The sequence below is a fragment of the Falco rusticolus genome, chromosome 2 (genome assembly GCF_015220075.1).
Source record: "Falco rusticolus isolate bFalRus1 chromosome 2, bFalRus1.pri, whole genome shotgun sequence".
NCBI classification, from domain to species: Eukaryota; Metazoa; Chordata; class Aves; order Falconiformes; family Falconidae; genus Falco; species Falco rusticolus.
The window spans coordinates 51,505,042-51,529,348 of record NC_051188.1 but is presented as its reverse complement, the minus strand read 5'-3'; positions in this window follow the sequence as shown (position 1 = coordinate 51,529,348).

Sequence of the window (24,307 nt, the reverse complement as noted above, 5' to 3'; positions counted from 1 at the left end):
CATCTCTGGTTCTGTCTTCTTTTCAGAAATTTAAAGCTTTTCTTTGGTTTGGTTTGGTTTTGTTTTACTTTGTTTTGTTTAGCAGTCCTTAGCACAACAGTGACACTCTCCCTTTCAACAGCAAGAGCCCTTTTACTCCACCCCTCTAAAATCTAAAGACTATAGTCTGCCCTTCAGCCTGGGTTCCAGGCACTGATGATCTATAAAAGCAATTCTGCTTCTGCCTTCCACACTTTTCAGTAGAAATTATTTCCTTGGGCAAGAAAAGAATAAGACACATTGTTTAATAACGTTATGCCTAAATTCTGGTATGATTGATCTATAATACATATAAGGCCTGTAATACAGTATTGTTGTTGCTAATAACATGCCATAAGCTTTTAAGTGAATTTGCGAGCCCTCAGGACTGAGGCTTGTCAGGCTTGTTCAGTCTTAGCTTTTCTTGACATGCCTGCAGCTTGTTTTACTTGGTTTAGCTGTGACAGCAATTTCCTTAACTGACCAGGTGTCTAAAGCTAATTTGCTCTACTGTTGTCTCTCTCTATGTGGTGCAACTATCATTTTATATAGATAGCACTAGCCAGCAGTTGTTTGATGTAGAATAAGATATTTATAGCCCTGGAACAATTAGTAGAGAAAGACAGGCTTGGTACAGTAACGCAGCCCCTGCGTAGCAGAGACACAAGATGTGGTATGGAGGGGCACAGGCGTAAGAAAGTGAGAGGTGTGTCACGGGCTTGGCCCTGGAGATCCTACAGCTATGAACAACTGACACATGGTAAGTTAAAGATGAGCAGTCTGGGACCTGGACAAGTCTGGGTTTAGGGGTAATAAAGAAGACAAAGAAATATTATCTGACAATGTATAAAGCACCATGCATTGTAAACTCAAATGTAATGTGGAGCTCAGGCCAATGAAGACGGAGATGTAAAACTGTGTTAGCAAATGTGAAAATTACCCTGCAGGATCCTAGAGTGATGAAAAGGAAACCATCAACATCAACAGTACATTCCAAAGGACTCCAAATGCTGACAACTTGATGTAATACCTACCCCACCAACAAAAAGAAACCACCAGCCACCTGGACTCCAGAGAGCAGTAGAAGGGTAAGCATAATACAAGGAAAAGGGGTAGGAACAAAGCGTGTATATAACAATTTTAACAGCATTATTATGCTGCCTTTTCTGTAAAATTTAGGTCAAGATTTATAGTGATTCTTGAATTAAACTATTAAGATTTGTGTCATTTTTTGTTAATTCTTGTCTATCTCTGTATAGGTTTGCTTCCTATTTGTCTATAAAGGTTACTTTGAGTATAGCACTTACGCTGTTTCCAAGATTACTTAAGAAACCATCTTAAACATTGAACTTATTCCAAACTATTTGTTCCTTTGTTTTACTTGGTTGGTTTGGGTTTTTTTCCCAGCTTCATACTCTCAAAAACCTTACCTTGCACCATTTCGTCTCTTCAGTAATTTCCCATTGAAACACCTTTCTCTTAGGCTTACTGAAAGCCTTTTAAATGCCTTTGAAACAGAGAGCACAGACCTCCTTCTCTCCAGGTCTCTTCTGAGTAAACGAAAATACTTTTCTTCAGAATTCCCAGTTTAGAATATATCCATAATTCCCTGGCATCAATACATTGCTTCATTTTTGTCTGGAGTCTATTTTAAAGAGACAGAACAAGCTTTATCGGTAATGCAGAATACCATTATATCACGTGCCCAAGCACAGTTTATTTGGGCTTTGTTAGTGACGGATCCCACAAATGAGTAACAACCATATAAAGCAACAGCAAGAGTAAACATCTCTGTGTCAATCAGTGCGTGTGACTATGGGAGACAGGTTCTGTATCCTTTTTCTTTCCTCTTGTAACATAATATTTAATTCCTTCAAAATTATTTAAGTTACACCTTCCCTTCCCAACATCCACCATCATTCTGTCCTTATTAAGTAGGATCTTTGTTCTCATCCAGTCCCACTTCCCTAATGCTTGTCAACCTGTTCCACTTTTTTGCATACTTCTGCCACACTGATTCCACAGCTCATGCTTCAAATAAATATCTGTATTGAGTAGTAGTTTTGGAAAACCTTTCTGTTCCTGGTTAGATGGAAGTCAGTGTTATAATGTGCCTATGCACAGGCATGGCAGATACAAGAGGTGGAGTCGGTTACCGGATCTCCTTGCAGGCAAGCAAAGTTCTAAATATTCCTGAAGTTAGCCCCCAGCTTTGCCTGTGGGCAAGAACTGATGAAAGCTTGAAGCAAATATCTGATTCTGGCTGCATATTTTGAATCACAAGAGCTCACTACTTGCACTGCCTTCCCTGAGCTGACAGCAGAGTCAACTCGACTGTGCTACAGATCACTCTGCAATTGTCCTGGTGCTCCTGGTTCAGGTTTCTAATCGCCTACACATAAAATCAGGATAAACTATGAGTAGGAGGTACATATCTAAATACATATATGCATGTTCTACCTTTTGGAGTAAAGAAAAAAATACAAATTTAGGCTCATTTTTCAATTTGAGGTAGCATAAGACAATAAAAACAGTGTTGAAATTTATTCTTTCTGAAAACAGCATGAATAATTAGCATAGGGAGGAAAATATTTCTCAAGGTACAATTTTGGAGAAGATACATTGTGTCATATTTATATTTATTGTGTCATTATAGCATACAGCACTTAAAAAGTCCTCTGTGAAAATCAGTGCAAAGGACTTCCGACTGTGATCCACCAAGGTGTAAATGATCTGTATTACATTTTCATGATTAATTATTTATGTGGAATGAGGTAATTGAACAGACTTATCGCTTCTGAAATCATAAGGAAAATAAAGACTATTAAGAGTATGTTTTGTTTTATAATTCATGAGTGTATGTAATTTCAAGAGCAACCATGAAATTAAGAAGGCAGTTAGCTTGCACTGAATTTTGCTTTGCTAGAGGATATTTCAATAACCTCACCTTTCCTTTAAAAATATTTATTAAACATATGAACATTAATTAAAATGTTTGAATAATGAAGTACATGAAAACCAACAACTGTAAAGAAAAATGGTTCTAAAAGTTATAGTAAAACTTGCAGTCATTTCTTTAAAGATGACTGCCAAACAACTGTGCACATATATGAATGGTTAAACAATAACAATCACAAATGACAACTCCAAAAAAACCCATTTAGATACCCAAAGTGTGATTTAGACCATACATTCAGAAATGTAACCCACCAAAACCAAATAAACTGGCTAAAGATCCCAGGAAACTCGGATATCTGTCCAAAAAGCTATTGTGTCTCCTATTCTGCAATATGAATTCTGGGCATCACAGTTTTTAAAGAACTGAACATCAACATATACATCCTGCTTAAAGCTACTTGGGATCCAGACACTAAGCTTCTCTAGGTTATTTACTAAAAGTTACATTATCTGGAAACACAAAGGGTAGGCTAATAATTTAAAGGTTTATTCTCAAAAAAGTGGATTTCAGGTTCACTTGTGCCTATGAAAATATGAAACTGCTTTTCCCCTGAGAAGCATCTTAAATGCCAGGAAACATCTGTTACTCCTTTATTTTAAATTGTGTCAATGTATAACATATCGCTAGTCAAGAAAAAGCCTGATTGTAAAGTTGGAAAGGAATTCCCTTAAGAGTTGTGATCCATGACTATAATCCTAGTTTGCCCAGTTTCTCGTTTCCTATTTCTGTTTTCATGCAGCTTGATATGAAATAGGAGAAAAGTCAAGTCCTAGGAGAAAAAAAACTGAATAGCAGATCTCCTAGGTTTTTTTTTAAAGAACTAATCAATAGGCTCAGCTTTCCCATGTGCACTCTGCCTCTGCCCTTGCTTACTGCTGGTCTACCATGGGGCTGCCAGTGGTGCCCAGGCCTGGCACCAGTGCAAGGTCTCGGAATGGACGGGGGAGGGACTATCTAACATCGAACATTGCACCCTCTAGGAGCATGTGATTCACTGAAATCCCCCCATCCCCGTTTTTCCTGAAGAAGCCTGAAATAGTGTCTTAGAACCCAGAGGGACTTCAGAAGGGAAGCACAACACCAAAGAAGATTGGTAGGTATTAGAAAAGCAACAATTCAAAAATTATTCTTTAAGCTATTCTGAAAAAAAACCAAAACCAAACCCACAACCCATGATTTGGAATTTAGGATCGTTAAAAAAATGGGTTAACAATAAGGTTTTAGCGGCGTATTCATATTATGCTGCCATTGGATCATAATACCATTTCAAGCATAACAGAGCTCTCTTTTTGACCTACAGATTTTGCCATCCTATGCATACAGTGGCCAAGCTGCTGTACAAAACCAACAAACCCATCCAGGATACACACAAGCTTACATTTGGGGTATTTTCCTGGTCGGTAAGAGATAAATATGCAAATCTCCTCAGTGAGGTCAACTTAAAGCCTAGGTCTCATCATCCATTTTGGGGCAAATATTGTAATTATCATGCAAGTAGGTTGCCTCTTTTGTCTTTTAACATCAAAAATTCCTGAATAGAAGTGAGAGAATTTTCACTCTGAATTCCATCTGAACAAAGTTGTTTAGCTGCCAGATGAGGACTTAAAGTAACGCAAAATATGGTATTTCGGGTGTACAGAATACACTGACTTTGTGACCACCAAGCTGGATGACTTTAAAGTATAGCATATGTCAATCTTTTACTCAGTATTGGGGATTCAATTTATGGAGATTGCTATTTGACTTCAGTTTTTTGCAAAGCTGAGAAGATTGTGCTGATGTTCCATAGGTGTCCAGAGGTCAATAAGATTAATTTGGAAAGGCATTGAATGTATAACACACGGAGTTCTAAGAAAAGAAATAGCAGACATTTGAAACTCTTTAGAACTTTCTTACATATAGTAATGAACATGGCTACGATAACGCCATGGTAACTACCTGGGTGACCAGCAACATTCAGTCTAGACTATTCAATCCCAAACTGATGTTATAATTTGTTTACCTAACAGCAGCCAAATATATGAAATGATCTTGAAATGACTCCATAACATGGGTAAAATATGGCATTTTGGAGACTTCCTGATTGTCTATATATCTTTTTTCACTACCTAAAATGAGTAAGAAGTGTAAGAATATTAGCACAAATATACGACAGATCTGAAACCCTCTAATATTTATTTTTCTAGGGATATTTGAAATAAAAGGAATTTTCTCTCTTTATATTCTTGATTGTTATTTTACCCACAAATCTGTGCCTTTCTATAGAATTAAGAGCAGCTAATCAAGAAAACAAAAATAGTGAAATGATTTAGTTCTGTGCATTCAAGGTTAAATTAACTTCAAAGGAAAATAATTAGCTAAAACATTGAAGTGAAATCAAACAAAACAAATAAAACCCCTGCAAACCTTAATCTCAGGAATGAATCCAGAAACAATACAAATCACACTTCAGAATTCAGTGTCAAGAACCTGAATTATGAAGCTTGGTTAAAAAACTGTTAGGTAATGTCTGGTTATAAACCAATATCTCATAAATAGAAAGGTTCCAAAACCATGGAATTAATTTTTTTAAAAAATGAATGGCTGATATATTTGGTGTCTCATGTCTTGTTTGTTGTTTGTTCATTTTTATGTTTAATCTATTTAGTGCACAACATAGAAAAGTATAGATAGGAGGAAAAAGAAATACAAAGTTGCCTTCTTTGATAAACACTTCAACATAAAATCATGTCTACAAATGAGTCAAAAAACTAAACTAATGGCATAGGTGGAAATACAAAGATGCAGGTTAGTTGTTTTTTGGTTTTGTTTTTTAAAAAAAACAGAATACATGTTGAAATAATCATGTTAAGAATAACATTTTCAAATGATTCTCAGCCCTTTTTTGTGGAAATGCATAGGTGTTCAGTTATTTCTTTAACCTTCATAATTTAGTCTTTAAAATTTATTTTGCAGAGACAAAGGGTGGAGTGTGTAGCAGGTATGTGTCTGAGTAGGCTGCAATGGTGACCTGTGGGGGCAAGATCATGAGCTACAGTGTGCCTGTTGAAATGGGGTCTAAGATGCCTTGAGACAAAAGAAAACAACAGCGGAAAATATTTATTGTGCATCAAAACTTAACTGTACTACACCAAACTTGATCCAATCAGAGAAGCAAAAAAAGCCCTTGCTCAAACATACCTAACCAAGACACTGGCAGCTATTAGGGACTGGAGAGAAATTTTCTGAGGTGGCACCCCATGAAGTCCCTAATGACACCAGGATCTGTGGGAGAACTGCACCAGGGCAGGGACACACCTGAGGGACTGCAGTCCATGGGCAACCCCTGCTGGGGTGGGGACACCCCTGAGGGGCTGTGGCTATGGGTGGCCCAGGCCAGGCAAGGGCACAAAAGAATGGTAAAGCAGAAATCATTGATGGCAGAGACACATACCACCTTAACCTCCTATGCTATCACCTGGATGGATGAATTGGACAGACTGAGTATAAGCTATGGTGAAAATATGCAAAATTGAGACAGGAGAGAAAAAGCAGATGTTTATGTATGTGTATGTGTGAAAGTGTGTGTGTGTATGTGAAGTGTGTGTTTGTGGTGTTTTGTTTTTCTCTTCCCCCTCCCTATCTTAATAGTGATCGTCTGTTTGTGTTGGATGGCAATAAATTAAGTTAGATAAAATTTCACAATTCTAGATTTCTTGCCTGTAACAGCAATACATAGAAAATACATCATTACTTCTGTGTGGAAATTGCATACTACGACACTAATGTAAACCTCAGTCTATAGCCTCTGGTTATCTTCACTTTATTACCTTACATTATTTTATCTTATAAATTTATTCGGAGATGCAGGTACAGAAACACATAGAATAAACATACTTATTTATTTCCTTGTTTAAGGTAAATGTTTAAATATGTGACTTTTAGTAACCTAGGATAAACAAACAGGCAAGAAACCTTCAATGTAAAACTTACATGTCTGCTTACACACTTGATTACTTAATGATCCTAGACACAGAATAGTATTTGATTACTTACTAATAAAACTGTTAAAAACCCAATGTTATGTTAAATTTTGCTGTAATATAAGTCACTAAAAAGGTTTTAATATTTAGTGTGTTACTTTATTAGCAGAGCTACTGATAAATTGTCAGTCCAATCATTAACCAGAACCAGAATAGATCATGAACTACACATTACGAGACTGAGCTCTATAATAAATTTTAAGTTATGTTTTCATATACTACGTGAAATGTATGGATCCTGTAAATTCACACATATTTTAAGTTATCTATATTAAATATAATTCAATATGTAAGTTATATATGTTTACATATATTTATATATCTACATATATTTAGCTGTTGGTTTTTGTGAGTATTTATATAAAAATTTACATTTATAATCTAAATATTCAGATAAGTGCATTTAAATTAAATATTTTAACATCCAGCCAAACTGATTTGAAAACATGGAAGTGTAATATGGTAAGTTTATGAAGTCTGACTGTTGTGCTTGTAATTTTTTTAATCTAATTTTTTTTATCTGAATATTTTTTATCTAAAAAATATCTAAAACCTAAAAATTTATCAGTAAAATTTATACAGTAAAAACTGTACTCTGCGATTAAACTGGAATTAGTCAGGTTTAGTGATAGTACTTGGTAATTTCGAACACCAGAAGTGTGCCTTAATACTTCATTTTTAAAGATTCTTTTTTTCCAAAGAAAAATATCTTCTTTGAAATGTTAGGCATTGTGAACAAAAATTATTTTGTATATAACTGTATTGTTATCACAAGAAAATGGAATACAGTATCAGATGAGCATTTCAATCTTTTCAAATGAAACCTTTGTTTTAAGAAGAAGAAATCAAATAGGATTTTTTGTTTGTTTGTTTGGAGGGTTGTTTTCACAATTATTTCTCTCAGGAGAATAAATTTTGTGATCACTTTGAGCAATCAAAGCATTTGATGAGCTAAATAGTGATCTCACTCCTTTTAGATATTAATTGATCATTCTGTAACAAGATTTCCTTTTGATTCCTTGAGTGCCTATATATTTTCCTATCTACTGGGACATCTAATTACACAGCTGTAGCAGTAGTCAGCTTGTCTTCATATAGAAAACATCAAAGCAAGCATGCAGGACAAGGCCTCAAGGACAAGAGTTCAAGTACTGTTAGCCTGATGAATAAGAGACATGTTAGAACTTGTAGGGCACAAGCCCTGGGAACAAAGAAGCCAGCTAACTGCAGACTCTTGAGCCATTGCAGTTGAGATGGCAACCAGATGGACAAAGAGGAACAAGTAGCCAGATAAGGGAACGGATAGTGCCGATAAGGAACTTTATTAATTAAGAAAGTCAAGTAGGAAGAAACCCCCTAATCTTAGAATAGGAATTGTTGCTATGACAAGGTAAACTAATCAGTTCCTACTGTTTTAATGGTGTGCCTTAAATGTCAACCAATCAGTGGTTTTTACGCCTAAGATTTAACCAATCAGTGTGTAATATGTAGAAGATAGAAATGTATATAATTGTGAGAAAATCACTAATAAACGGACAACTTGCTTGCATCAAGCTGCGTCCTGTCTCTTCATTCGCCGCACAAGCGTACTATTTTTAATGTGAGTTTTATTTGATATAAATAGAGCCTTCAGTGCAACTTCGGTGTGAAAAATATTGGACATATTTTGGTGATATAAACATGGGGAATTTCTTGTGTTGTTTTTATGTGAGCAGCTTGAATTTATTTTCTTTTGAGCTGCACTTGATAACATTTTGTCCTCTCTTGATATTAAAACAACAATAAAAATATAACCTGAAGTACAGACAGCAGGAGAAGTCTGTATTTATTGTTCTTCCTGCAGGGTGAAATTTTCATTCGGCTGCTACACTTTGTTCTTAAGTGATGGTAGAGTGGAGAGGAAGAATCCTACAGGAGTGTACTGATGTCAAGGCAAAAGTCCGTTATAGTCTACCTCCCTCCCCACCCCCCCCACCCCGGGCTATGTAGATGTCAACAAAACTGCTAATAAGTGTTTTAACCCATGCTAAAGACAGGCAGGAATCTCTTTCATTAAGATGCTCCCCACATGCTGTTAAGAGTGAAATGCTATTAGAAAAGACCAATTTGTTAAGCACATGCACACAAACGGGAAGCTGTTCTCAGTGAACTTTAAATAGCATTACAAAGAAAAGGCTCTGACTATACATGGCTTTGACTTTAGTAGTACTCTTGACTTCTGTATTCATCTTCCCTCTGTTAGGAACTGAGCTTGTAGCTGACACTGAAGAGCAGAAAACAGAAAGGAGTAATTTCATGCTTCCTAATATATTCTTCTGATGAGTAGATGCTGTTTAAACTAAAAGTACATTAACAAATTTCAGCATGATCCAAAAGATGCACAAATTAACTGACTGAGATGAACTAGGACTCATTTTCTTCCTTTTCAAATCCTCTCACATTTTCAGAATTTATATAATTTGTCACCTTTCCTTGATAGATTATATAGGTAAGCATTATTTAATGATTCTTAAAAGATCTTTATTAAAAAATGTACTTGTGTTTTACAGGATTGTTAGTGTACTGCACAACACAGTTTTTTTAAAGATTTTTAGTCATTGTATTCAGTGGAAGGCAGGCAATAGCTATCTAAATGCCTTAAAAATCTGTCCTCCTTGTAAGATGTTACACCTGTATCAGAAAACAAAGGTATGTGTATGTATCCTAAATAAAAAATCTTTCCTAAATAAAAATATCAGTATTTCCTTCTATACACAGTAGTTCATCAATAATCAAATCACTGAAACAGATAATTAACTTGATAGATAAGAAAGATAACATATCTATTATACTAACTACTATGAGCATGACTATATTAGGCTTTCCCTGACGAGATTTAAAACACTTATTTCAGGCAGAGATAACAATATTGGAGAATTCAGCAAAATATAGCCATTATAATAATGACTCCTAGACAAGACACAACCTCTATGAGCAAGATTGGTGAAAGTAGGACTTAACGCATGTTGCTTTCAAACACAAAAGGTTGCATTTGTTTGTGCCTATGAAGACAGCTCTGAATAGGGCTCTCTAACTTATCTCAGTCTTTTATAGCCTATATTAAATCTCAATAAAACAGCAAATACCCACTTTCTTCTCTCCCCCCCCCCCCCCCCCCCCATGCACTTGATAGCTTTCTCTACATGTGGGATCCAGTACGCCACGATTTTGTGTGGATAGAAAATTAGGTCACAAAACTTACGACAAAGTTTTCCTTTATCCTCCTTTTCTATCTAATTTCCGTACTGATGTAGAAATTATCTTCACAGAAAACACCTTACCTCTGTGTAATTATTACAGGAAATTATTAATGTCAGAGATTAACTATGGTTTACTATCTAATTGGTAGTGTATTTCAATTGAAGTCCTGTAGATATCTGTTGTGAGATCAGTACTATTCAGCTTTTTAATTATTTACGTAGCTGACTGATAGAAATTTCTCTTAGGAAAACTGTGCATGACCCCAAAACTGGTTAAAAACACTTAACAAGATGACAGAATTTTATCAAAGTTTTGGACAACTACCCCCAAATCAATAAGATTACATCCAATAAAGTACTTGAGAGGAGAAATCCAATACATAGCTACAAAATGAGGAAAAAGTGGCTAAGCGTCAGCGTTGCAGAGAAAAATAAGTGGATTATAAAGGACTAAAAAGTAGTTTTGAACAGAAAAGGTAAATCTCATTCTAAGACAGACTAATAAGATTGTTGCATGTCAGTCAAAAATAGTAAAAGAAAAATAGTTTTCTACTATCTGATGTTGGTGAGACTGCAGCTGTAATAAAGTGTGTTTTATAAGAACAGAAAAATAGTTTTTTTAAATTAGTAAAGCAGTACTTTCCTCTCCTTTCCTCCCCAATTTCCTTAATCATGAATATGTTCAGGAAGGAAGATACCTTATTATGTTGACTTTCAGGCACCAACTCTTAAGGAAGATATTAGAGGTCTGGAGGAAAGTGACAAAATTGAGTAGAGGCTAAGAAAACAGACATACCTGTAAGATTAAATACAAGGTCTGGAAAGACTCAAACATTGTGGAAAATGTCACAGGGAGACTGGTGACACAACTGTTCTCGGTAGTAATTTGATTTATTAAGACATTACGCGACAGAAGGAATCAAAGCAAAATATTTTCTAAATATAAGGATCATGATAGACTATGTTTGTGAGATGTCCCTCTATGGAGGTAGATTAAATAATCAAAAGCCAAGTATACTCATCCTTCCTTGAAAACAATGGGCTAGAAGTTTTCTGAAATATATTTATGGCTGCGTGATTATGATGGATCATGTAAGCTGTAAATTTGTACATGGTTTGTATATTATGCTTATGCAAATAAATCTGAATTATATTTTCTGTTTAATGTGTAACTGCCCTATTGTAACTTGTAATGATAGAAAAGATACAGCTAAATCTCATCTGATTTCAGAAGGGTTAGGGCCCTTTCACTGCTATTTAGGGAACTTCTATTTATCTTTTATTTACAGGTAAAGAAATAATAAATCCTAATATGGAGACCAAATTTTGCTATAGATTAGTATTGGCCTAGGATACATTAGCTGTAGGACTGAATTTCTGAAAAGCACCTACAGGCTTTAGCCTTGCAAGTTCCAGTGAGAATTAATATGCGCTCAAGTTATCCAAGATGAAATATATGTGAACTGTACATCTTTACATTATCTACCAAGAATTCTTCCACTGCATGTATGGTTATAGGCTTTATAGGGGATAGATAGCCAGGACAGACAGGGCAGAGGGGTAGGCCTGCATGTAAAGGAGGGGCTAGATTGTACAATGCTTGCAGTTAAGGGAGACATGGTTGAGAGCCTCTGGCTTTAGAATCTTTAGATTAGGGGAAAAGCTAATAAAGATGTTGTTGTAGGAGTCTACTGTAGATCACCAATCCCACATGATGACGTTGATGTAGTTCTAGATCAGTTGCCCTTGTCCTTATGGGTGATCTCAACTTCCCAGATATTAACTAAGACTATCATACAATGGGCACAAAGAGGTCCAGGAAATTCCTGTAGCACAGTGAAAAGGACTTTTTGATACAGGCTCTAAGTGGATGAACTAGGAAAGAGGTAAGGCCTGGCTGGCAGCCAGTCACTAGTGATGGTCTCCAGGGCTCAATTTTAAGGCCAGTTCCCTTCAATGTTTATATCAATGACCTGGACACAGGAGTTGGTTGCACACAAAGTGAGTTTGCTGACAATACTAAACTAGGAGAAGCTGTTGATTCCCTCAAGGGTAGAGAGGCCTTACAAAGAGATCTTGCTAGATTAGAATGCTGGGTAATCACCAATCATATGAAATTTAGCAAGAACAAATGCTGGATTGTGCACCTGAGAGTGTAGTCCTGGATGGTCATATGGACTGGAGGACAAGAGGCTGGAGCGCAGACCTGCAGAAAGGGATCTGGGGGATTTTGACAGTAAACTCAGTATGAGTAAACAATATGCCCTGGAGGCCAAAAGGGTCAACTGTATCCTGGTGAGCATTAGGCACAGTATAACTAACTGGATGGCAAGGATTGCCCAGCTGTGCTCAGCATTGGTGCAGCCTCATCTTGAGTACACTGTGCAGTTTTAGGCTGCTGAGTATAAGAAGAATATACAAATATCAGAATCTGTCCAAAGGAGGGCAACAAAGATAATGAAAGGACTAGAAAGCATAATTTATGCAGAGTGACCAACAGTACTAGGTTTGATCTCTCTGGTATCTGGTGATAGGACTCAAGAGAATGGCTTACAGCTGCATCACTGGAGGTTCAGATTAGGTATTAGAAGAAAGTTCTAAATTAAGAGGGTGGTCAAGCACTGGAACAAGCTGCCCAAGAAAGTCTTCACGGCCCCAAGCCTGTCACTGTTCAAGAAGCATTTGGGCAATGCTCTTAGTTATATGATTTAACTTTTTGGTTGTCCTGTGTGCAGTCAAGAGTTGGACTTAGTGATCCTTGTGAGTGTCTTCCATCCAACTCTATATATTCTATAATTCTCTGATTCTAAATAAGGTATCACAGAATACTTTTAGAGTGTATAGAAGGAAATGAGCTCTTCTAGGCCATGACTCATCTCATTCTAAATTAGATTTGTACATAGGGTCATCCATATTGTTCCTTAAAATGGCTTGTACCTCCCTAATTTCTATGATAGTATTTTAGAATTCCAGAAAGCTCCATTAGAGATCTCTGAAGTATGTGGATTGAATGTTTCCTTAGTCATCTTAGTCCTCCAGTACTGCTAAAAAATCTTCTATAAGGAAAACAAAATAAAGAAATACAATACATCTGAAGTCCTAATCTCCTTTATTAAAGTCAAGGACTTTGTAGTTCTTTTTTGGGAACAAGATTGGATATTAAGCTATGTTATCACAAGACTTTTTTTTTTTTTCTTACAAAAAGGAAACTCAATCAACATTCATTGCACTTAAAATTTAGCTAGTTGTTAGAAGTTGTTAGAAGACTGCTTCGTAAAGTACAATTTTTTTACATTAAAAGGTTCATTTTTTTTATAGATCACAATAAATGAGACAAAGGTAACAGTCTAAATTTAGGCTGTAAGTAATACAATGAATTTTATAAACATTTTCAGGGAATTGTTTAAGAAACAGAATAGGCTGGAAATAGGCTAAAACAAAAAAAAAACCAACACAACAAAAACATCCCTTCATCTCTTCTTCTTTTTTTTGCCTCCCTTCCCTTCTATTTAATTTATTTTATTACCTAATAGGGAGTGCATTACATTGATACATTCTGCAACTGCCTGCATGATGTTGCCAGTGTCTCTTGTTTACCTGAGTCTAAATACATAGACACAGATGCCCATCCTATTAGTGTCTTTTTCCTGTTCAAAGAAATCTTAATCATCTTTCTCACTGGCTATATGTGCTTTTATCATTTGAAGTGTACATGAAATATTTGTGAGGAAAATCACATTTCATAAAAGCAAATAGATATGATGTGAAGACTGAATGAAACCTAACGAAGCAGAAAAAAACCCAGTAGTGTTTCATTTCCCTCGCAGCTCTGAAAATATTTCTTGCTACTTTAACGGAATAGTTTCCATCAATTGCACCAAGAAAAGTCAGCATATTACTAACTTGTACACGCAAGACAAGCAAAATAGAGCCCAAAATGTGGGCCCTCTGCTGAATGGAGCAGGGGATCTAGTATACAATACTTTTTTCATCTTGATCTTTATTAGTAAGACTGGCCTTCAGGAGTCTCAGGCCCCTGAAACCTGAGGGAAAATCTGAAGCAAGTCTCAGTAAAGGATGATCAGATTGAAGATGGATCAGATTGGATACATACAAGACCATGGGACTTGATGAGATGCACCTACAAATGCTGAGCAAGCTGCTAGATGTCATTGTGAGAACACTCTTGATTATCTTTGAAAGGTCATGGCAATTGGGAGAGATTCTTAAAAGATGGAAGAGACCAAATATCAGTCCTTTCTTCAAGAAAGGAAGAAAGGCAAGAAAGAAGTCAGCAAATGACAGGGAAGTCAGGTTGATTTTGAACCTTGGGAAGGTGATGGAGTTAATAGTCCTAGAAACCAGTTCCAGACTCATGAAGGAGAAGGTGGTGATGGAGACCTGTCAGTAAAGACTTATGAAGGGAAAGTCAAGCTTAACCAACCTGATGGCTCCTGTTATGAGGTGACTGGCTCAATCTGTGAGGAGGGAGGAATTGATGTTCTTTATTTCAAGTTCAGTAGGGCTTTCAACAGCGTCCACATAATATTCTCATAGATAAACTGATTTATCTGTCCTGAAGCACAAGACAGATAAATGAACAATGAAGTAGACTGAAAACTCTGAATTGCAGGCTCAGTGGGTGGTCAGCAGCAGCAGCAAATCTAGCTGAGGCCAGTAACTAAGTGGTGTACCCCAGGCATTGATACTTTAGCCAATTATGTACAATGTCTTCATGAATGAGCAGGATGATAGAACATAGTGCACTTTCAGCACAGTAGCAGACAACACAAAACTGGGAGCAGTGGTTGATACACTAGATGGGCGTGCTGCCATTTAAAAGAACCTTAACAGGTTGGATAAACCAGCCAACAGGAATCTCACCAAATTCAACAAGTGCAAATGAAAAGTCCTGCCCTTGGGAAAAAATAACCCTGTGCACCATAACAAGTTGAGGGCCTACCGGCTGCAAAGTAGCATAGCAAAGGAGGACTAGCAGTCCTGGTGGACATCAAGTTGAACATGAGCCAGCCATGCAGCAAACATGGCACAGGGTTTAGCCAGACAAATGTACTTGGCCCTTTTTATATGCCAGCTGCCCCTTTTACATCCCCTTCTGTCTATCCACCCTCTCTGTTCCTCCCTGAGGCCCCTTCCCCTGCACGTTGCCTCACCAGTTGACACAGTCCCACCACACCCTTCCAATGACCTGAACCCCAGGTGTGCATCCTTAACAGTTACAAAGTTTGCCTGAGGTTTCTTGATAGCCCATCAATTAGCATGATAGTTGGGGTTTGTCTTTTGTCTTTTCCTCCATCACCTTTGTCTGTCACATTTGTATCTCTGTACATTTTGTTTATGAGTTTCCCCTTTTCCCTAATATACCACTTGACAAGGTCCTCCATCAGATAATCTTACTGAAATAAAAGTTCCCACATTCCACCTACTTTTACCAATTAGTGTGACTGACCAGGTTTGGTTCTCCTGTTACTGCCTCCCTTGTTGTTAGCAGGTGAGGTTTGTATTTTTCTGTTCTTCCCTGTGCCATCCTCCTTTTCTTCCCTTCTGCATCGAAAAGGCCCTTGACCAGATTAAGGGAACATACACGCTTACAGTCTGGATGCATGTTTAATTTATGTCCTGACTTGATTTGAGGGTGAGGTCCAGGTCCATTTCAGTACAAGACATATTCTGAAAGTGTTCTCTGCACCTTAATTCCCATAGGAAATATGACATGCACACATTGCAAGGAACAGTGGTGTTTGTGAGCCAGGTCCCTACTCTTGGTGAGTGAGTCACAAAGAGTAAAAATATAAAAATATAACCACCCCCCCACCCCCCCCATCAGTCTACGCTTAGGCTATAGAGCCTTCATACTAAAGGGATTTTTCTAGTACCCTTCACTAGTCTGAGCAAATGCCAGGAGGGATATTACGCAAAGTCCCTTTATATTTTTTTCTTTACAGAATAATTGATTTCTGCAACAGTGTCAGACCAGAAGCAGCTCTTGAATTTAAAAAACAAAGCTGAAGATGTAAATAATATAATGCCATTTTTTACACAATGACATAGTGTTAGTAGATTAAACATATCTGTGGAAGGCAAAAAGATGCAAAACAAATCCCACCCAAAAATAGAGGTATTTAAAGGTAACTGGTTTTTAGCTTTAAAAGGGAAAGGAAGATGATACCAAAATAGGACCAGCTGAACAACTAGAATTAATTTCAAAAACATTTGGTGGGATAGTATGTCAGATTTAATACTGATGGAAACTATATATTTGTTTAAACAGCCTCAGTATCAGAGGAATCAAAGATAGTGAAGTGACAGTATTTTCTAAAGGATTACAAAGATAATCTGGGGCACTGCAGACCAATAAATCAGAATTTTGAGTTGTGTGAATCCACAGAAACTCTAATAAATGATAAATTAAGTAGAGACATAGAAAAATTATTATATTTGAGAAGTTTGATATAGATTCTTAAGGAACAACTTCCCTTTACAAAGCTATTACAGATTTCATGAGAAGTCAAGGAACACATAGGTCAGAATGAACTAATATTGTTAAATACTTGTCATTTTTTATGTTCTCAAAAAAATTGTTCATCAGAAGTGTTTAAAGAATGTAATCATTGTTAGCTAAGAGCTACTTTTCATAGAACAATGATGTGTTAAAATATGAAAGAATAGAAACAAATGTTCAGTTTTCCTGGCAAAAAAGAATTTTAAGAGAAAAGCTCTGGGATGGTCTGTCTTGGGAGTTGTGCTTTTTAGCGTACTGAAAATTGGCTTGAGATGCAAAATAATTTTGAAGAGTCAAATCTGAGTTGGCTGTGAAGAGCTATAGAGTATTCTCACGAAACCTAAGTGCATGGGTCTCAGCAAAACTGAAGCAGATCTATGCTACAGTCAACTATGATCTAAGATAGTTACCAACAGTCCTTTTATACTTTCTGGAGAGAGATTACACCTCTCAGATGAAGTCACTTCACCTTAATGTAGATATCGAAAATAAGTCAGTGTTTATACCTGGTATTAATTTCCCTCAGCATAGATGTATACTGCCTGGCTGTGAGATGCCCAGAGGTATTGTATCTGGTTTCCAACTGCAGCAGATCTGTCACAGATTATGTGTCATACCTTTCAGCACAGTGTGGATGCTTCAGACAACCTAGGGTGTCTTAGATGGCACTAGATACTTATGCTGAGAAAACCAAACCATCTTCAATCTTCCCATTGACTAGAAAGCTAGATACAGATATCAGACATGGATGCTCATCTCATCTGATTGATGATTGATCTCATCATTCATGTCTGAAGTTAGACAAATTGAATTCAAACCTGATTCAATGGGCAATAAAATCATAGACTCAGAACATTTGCAGTTGGAATGACTCTCTAGAGGTCATCTAGTCCAACCCTCTGCTCAAAGCAGGGCGACCTTTGAAGTTAGAGTCAGAATTGCTGAGATTACAGTATTGATAAATACATAAGTATTCATGGGGGACCTGATTGGAACCTTCTCTAATATCCCAATTATGTATTTACAATAATAGATATCGTGGTTTATCCCCAGCAACAACTAAGAAAATCAGTGCGTTATCAACATTGTTCTCACATCAGAGCTACAACACAGCACTGTACTAGCTACTAAGGAGAAAATTAACTCTATCCCAGCTGAAACCAGGAAAATAGGTTTTAAAATTAACTGTTCTTTTCAAAGGAGATAAGTATCTTTTTCGAAAATCATGTGGAATTGTAAGCATACTACTCTGCTGTGATCCAAATACATACTGAATACAAAGAATTATTAGGAAAAGAATGGAGAACAAAACATAAAAACTGTTATGTCTCTGAATAAGTTTGAAAAGCAGGAGGAATGTTTCTTACTTAAAGGAGGAGAGAAATTAAGCTGGAATTTTTCACCTTTGCAAAGAAATTACATACTTAATATGATACAATATTATCATTAACATATAAATGATAGCAACAGTATTTTAAGCATTTCTAGATTACACCTGATTGTTACATATCAGAGTATATATATGATTTTATTTAATATTTTACTACATAAATTAGTATAAAAAGAAACAGAAGAATCTGCATTAAAAAGTAGTGTTCAGTTCTGCGTATATTACTCATGAGCAAATTCTGAGAGGTCTATACACTTTACAGCTGTGAGGGATCTCACTGTAATAATAGAGTAAATAATGCAAATAATAGTTTTATTTGCTATTGTATGTTATTGCTATTGATAGCTATTGTTATCAATGATTTTATCCACAAATTAGACTAAGAAAACATATGTAAATTCCATACTTTTCTGAAACCTGCATAATTCATGGAAAAATAAATCTAGCAGCTCTTATAATGCTAGTTATTCTTCAGAGTTAATGTGAATAGTCTTACACATAGAATATGGAAGTAGAGTACAAGAAGTGTTACTATATTAGCTTGTACTCTTGTAGGATATATCCACTACACTTTACAGTTCAGCTATATCCAGTAGTCTATTGTAGCTCAGCTTACAAAAATTATGAAGAACACAGCAATACCGATGTACTTTGCAGTATTTTAATTAAATTCCAGAATTTTTATTAGTGCTATTTAACACAAAACTCTTGTAAAACACAGCTATTAACCAACTAAATCTGAATCAACATAATGGCAGAGTAACATGAGCTCCTGAAAATATGTCATTAAATGGAAACAAAAAAGGCAGTTAACAGAGCTGCAGCAGTTGTCATTGTAGTTAGTGCAGGAAGAGCAAAAAGGGACCCAGAATCTTTACTCAAAACTGTGCACTGATGGAGCTATCACCATCTCCGACATCAAGTGGAGCAGCTATTTGTACCACAGCAGAGACCTCCACACAGACACAACTTCTTTGGTAGGGTGCTCCAATCCTAGTCTTAGGCAGCGCCTGCTGCTCTGGGATGCACTAGCAGTGCCTGGTGTCTCTTCTCAGGGCCTAAGCAGTGGCCTCCTCCATGGGAGATGCGCTCTGGTTGAGATGCTGAGTCACCAGCTGAAAGGACTGTGGGAAGAGCAAGCTGTGCACCATCAGGGAGGGTGAACAGGGTATTCACAGTCTTTAAAGAATGAGAAGCAAAAGGACAGTGAGTAGTAGGGATGGTTACTCCAGCTGCAGGCCCAGGGGGTGATCTCTGTCCCTCCTGTAAAGGGGATAGTCTGAGGTAAAAGTGGATGCACCGGTATAACACCCAGTCTGGTGACTGGTGACCCAGACAGGACTTTGGCTACTATGACCATGGGATCCACTTTGAGGAAAAAGGACTGCCTACAAGGGACAGGATCCATCTGAAAAATAGGACAAAAGGCTAAAGTAGGCACATCAGCAAAGTATTGTCATTGTCTGAAAAGAAGAAAAGATATGGAGGGGCAGCCTGAATGTAATGGTTTTGGCTGGAAGAAAGTTAAATTTCTTCATAATAGATTTTATGTGGCTATGTTTTGGATTTTGGCTGAAACCAGTGTTGATAACACATTGATGTTTTAGTTATTGCATCAAGATGGGGGCACTGCCTGATGGGGGAGATTCTTGCACTTTCCCTGTGAAAGCAGCACTGCTGGGGTCCATCTCAAATGTCTGCATACAAACACATACAACATGCGAAACAAACAGGAGAAGCCAGAAGTCTGTCCACAGCTGCAGAGCTGTGTTCTCACTGGGATTACAGGCAGGGGGCGGAATATGTTACATCACTGGAGCCTTAGTGGCTGGGTGCAGGCTCTTCAGGAAAGACAGGTCAAGAAAATAGAAGGGGTGCATGCAATGCAAAGGCATGACTGGGGTGCAAGCAGCCTTGCATTGGAACTGGGAATGAGCTGCTTGAGAGCTTGTAGCTAAAGATAAGAGGAGAGACCAGCGTGGTTGATGTTGAAGTAGGCATCTGCTACAGCTAGCCAGTACATAAAGTCTTCTTTAGACAGCTGGAAGAAGCCCTACAATCAAAGGCTCTGGTTCTCTTGGTAGACTTCACCACCCCCACATCTGCCAGTAGGGAAATAAGTCGGTGCAAACAATGATACAGGCAATTGCTGACTGTAAGATGGGTAAAAAACTGACTGGACTCACAGACTCAAAAGTAATGGTAAGTAATACCAAATCCAACTGGTGATGAACTACTAGTGGTATTTTTCAGAAATTGCTTCTGGGGTCGGTATTATTTAAAGCCTTTATTACCTATCTGGATGATGTAATAGACTGCATGCACAGTAAATCTGCAAACAATATTAAATTGAGTGGAGCACCTGATATGCTGCAGAGTAGAGCTGCAATTCAGAGGAGCCTGAATAGGCTGGAGGAATTGGCCAGTGGGAACCTCAGGAAGTTCAGAAAGTGTAAATATCAAGTTGAGCACCCAAGATAGAACAATTCCCTGCAACAGTGCAGGTTGCAGGCCAGCTGGCTGGATAGTATCTTTGCAGAAAATTATCTGGGAGTACTGGTCAACAAGTTGAACATCAGCCAGCTCTGTGCCCTTGTGGCAAAGGCCAACAGCATAGCATCCTGGGCTGCATTAAGAAGATTATTCCAGCAGGCTGAGGGAGGGGGATCTTTGCCCTCTATTCAACACTGATGAGACTGTCATTAGAGTGCTGTGTCCAGTCCTGGACAAGTGTGAAACGAATGCAGTAGACTGAGTCCAGCCAAGTAGTCAGGAGAGTTGGATTTAATTAGAAGTTTCAGAGGAAACTGTCTTGCTGTCTAAAAATACCTAATGGATGAGTGTAAAGAAGATGAGGCCAGGCTTTTCTGAGAGTTGCACTATGAAAGGACAAGAGGAAACAGACACAAATTACAATGTCTGAATATAAGAAATGTTTTGTCATTATGAGTGGGATCAAACACAAAGAGATTGCTGAGGGAGTTTGTGCAATCTCCACCCTTGGAGACTTTCAAAACTTAACAGGATGAAGAAACATAGTCAAACTGGATTTGCTTTGAACTGAAGGTTGTACTAGGTGGCCTGTAGAGTACCCTTCCAACTTACGTGGTTCTGTGATTTTATGATTCCTTGAAAGCATTTTTGTTGCATATCCCCAGTACTAAATGTAGTTATATTTTGCTCTTTACTATGTGCTTCAGTTCAATCTCACCACTGTAGTGAACTGAAACTCATCTTTTTTTTCCCTTTTCTCTCTCTCTTCCATACTTTTTTCTTTTGAAATGTGACAGAATGGGACAAAATCCTTATACGCTTTTCACCTACCTCAAAAGAACATATCCCCAGAGTGCTTCCCAAGAAACTGTCTGGAACAATTACAGAGCAGAAGTCTTCTCTAGTTAATGTATCTTATGTTATTATAGCAGGGAATAGAATCTGAAGATTTTGTTTCCGTGAAACAGAATAGAAGTCATGCTTATATAAAAGGAACAGTTAGACTTTATTCTTTCTGATCAGTTCTCTGCAAAGACTTGAACCCTCTTTAATCTCTGTCTTGTGCAGTATCCTGCTATTTATTAAAAAGCAGTATCTATATTTTTATACAAGTTTTATGGTTTTTTTTTTTTAAAAGTAATTCTAAAAGAAAATGATTTCTTAACTCATAGGTACTTCTGAATTTTTATCAGTAGCTATCTTCTTTAAGCTTTCTCATTGTAACTTTTATTCTGTGTCAAGAGTTTGACTCTTGGTAGTAAATAGATATTGAGTAAAGGGATACATAAAGTGTTAATCCAAATGCTGTGCTGTTACATTGAAGAGATGTGACATGATATGTATCATACAGACAGAAGAAAAGAAGAGATTCAGTATCACTATTATTTAATAATTGCTGGGAAAGGTTTATTCAGCTATATTTTTTTGCTAATTATACGAAGTAAACATAGTTCAAAACTTTTAGTTACAATGTAAAGTCTGAGTACATGGTCATTTATTCACTACCACTTTAGAACAGGTTTATTGATGCTCGTGACTGCCAAGACTTTGATGGAGAGGCATGCACTTCTGTTAATCTTTAAGTAAATTATTACAGTTCTGCTAGTTGTGGGCTACAATTAAAAAATCCCTTCATGCATAAATAAATGAGCTTTAATGGCCACAGGCAACCTGGAGACCGCACTTTAACAACAGAACTATGCAATTGTACTGAAAAAAAAAAAAGAGCAATAGAGAGAAAAAAAGCTTTGTAAAGCATTTACAATTTTAGTCAAATCACTCTTCAGACATTCTCAGAATTCTCTTCCATATCATAAATATTTAATCAGTTAAAAGAGAGTGAGGCCAGGTTTGAAGACCCCATCCTGTTTACAATCACTGCAGCTCTTCTGTTGTGTTTTAAGGTGTTAAATATTCAATAGAACAAGAAGTGGAAGATGGGTCTCTTGCTGGGTAAGTGCTGCCAACCTCACCCAGAATTCTTCTGGCATTCCCTTTTGCACAGTTAAGGTTTAATTAATTCAAAGATGAAGAGCTATTAACACATACAAAAAAAAAAAGAAGGAAAATACTAGCTCCAACCTTTCATGTCAATATAAGCATTTACTTGACTAGTGAAACGTGTATATTCTTCATGAAGAAGACAAATTGAGTCTATTTTGGCACCTGCTTCCATAATCAAAACTTGGGCATTTGTTCTTCTAGTAGCATACTGAGTAAAAGATGACACCACTTGTTGTTTTCTTTTACAACACAGAGTTGGTTTTTATATATAAACAACAGAACAGAGCTCTTGGCTGGGAATTCTAGATAAAATCCCAAACATAGTAAAAGTTATGGTGATGGTTTCCTAAAGCCACAGGCTTTCCCAGGTATTTTTATGCAGTAGCTTAGCTTTCTCCTCTCATTTAATACATTCTGGGTTGTGTGTGGTTTGTTTTTTTGTTGGTTTTTTTTGGGTGGGGGTGAGTTGGTTGTGGGGGTTTTTGGCTGTTTGTTAGCTTGTTTTATATAAACTATTTATAGTTGTCAAATCCTTGTACTGCCTGCAACCCCTGAATTCCTGACCTGAAATTCTTCAGTACCCAAGTCAGCAAGGTGTCTATACCACACAAATCTGAATAAGAGACATAAGCATTACAACAGTTAGAACTACAACACCTGTGAGTTACATACCCCACTTTATGAGTATATGTCACAATGCATGGCTGGGCAGAAAATAGAACCATAGAATCATAGAATGGTTGAAAGGGATCTTAAAGATCATCTAGTTCCACCCCCCCTGTCATGAACAGGGACACCTCTGACTAGAACAGGTTACTCAAAGCCCCATCTAACCTGACCTTGAACACTTCCAAGGCTGCTGCAATGGAGAGACAGGACGCTGTTTGATGCAAACAAATGTCAATTTATTGTATAGAAACACGGGTATATACACTTTCAGAAGTTGCGCGTTTTAAACAGATTGGTTCTTTTGAGCTAAGCATTGCATACTAGGCAATCCCCGATTGGTGGTTAACTACCATCAATCAACAGCAAGGTGTTACCTTTCCTTGGCACCATCCATGGTGCCATTCGTCCCCCACTCCCCTATGCTCTCTCAGCATGACTCATCATGTTAATGGTTGTGTCTATACACACTCGAGCACATTCCCCTCAGCTAACTGATTGCCACGCATGGTCCTAGTTTCCAGCCTGCTCCTGCACAAGGCATCCACAACTTCTCTGGCAAACCTGTTACAGTGCCTCACCACCCTCACTGTAAATATTTCTTCCTCATCCGCAATCTAAATCTACCCTCTTTTGGCTTTAAACCATTACCTTTTATCTTGCCACTACAGACCTTAGTAAAAAGTCTCTTCCATTTTTCTTATAAGCACCCTTTAAGTATTGAAAGGCCACAATAAGGTCTCCCTGCAGCCTTCCCTTATCCAGGCTGAACAACGCCAACCCACAGACTTCAAACTACTCACACTTCAGAGTATCATTGAAGAACTGGTAAACCTTATCTGATATCACAGTTCGCTGGCTATAACACTTTCCTAAGAAATGGGACATGAATTTCAGATTTTCTGCTTTTTGAAAGAAGCTTCAATAATAAATTATTTTCTTTTTTAAAAAAGCCAAAATCTCTGTGAATATGTTTGGTATCTGTTCAAAAAC